Raw genomic sequence first — 361 nt, 5'->3', positions numbered from 1 at the left:
AGAGCAGCGAGGCCGAACGCCCCTGGCCCAGGGGGAACCCCCCCCATGAGATGGGGGAAACGAGATGGAGAAACAGGGTAGAGAAACAAGGCTGTTCCTGGAGAAACAGGGGAGGACGGTGGTTTTTTTTGGTTAGGGGAGAAGATAAAAAACAGTTAAAGGATTCTCCTGCTGTGAAGAGCGTGGCTTCCCGGCGGTGGTGGGAACAAAGGGAGGGGAGTGGGCAGGGGGTCCCGGCCGGGGCATGTGGTGATTCCTGATTGTCCTGACGCTTCCAATAAATGGCCCCTGTGGGGTCTGATCACAGCAGGGTGTGCTCCCTCTCTCCCTCTCTTTTTTTTTTTTTTTGGTGGGGGGGGAG

Source organism: Buceros rhinoceros, unplaced genomic scaffold (genome assembly GCF_000710305.1).
Source record: "Buceros rhinoceros silvestris isolate BGI_N320 unplaced genomic scaffold, ASM71030v1 scaffold2041, whole genome shotgun sequence".
NCBI lineage: Eukaryota > Metazoa > Chordata > Aves > Bucerotiformes > Bucerotidae > Buceros > Buceros rhinoceros.
This window is presented reverse-complemented; position numbering follows the sequence as displayed.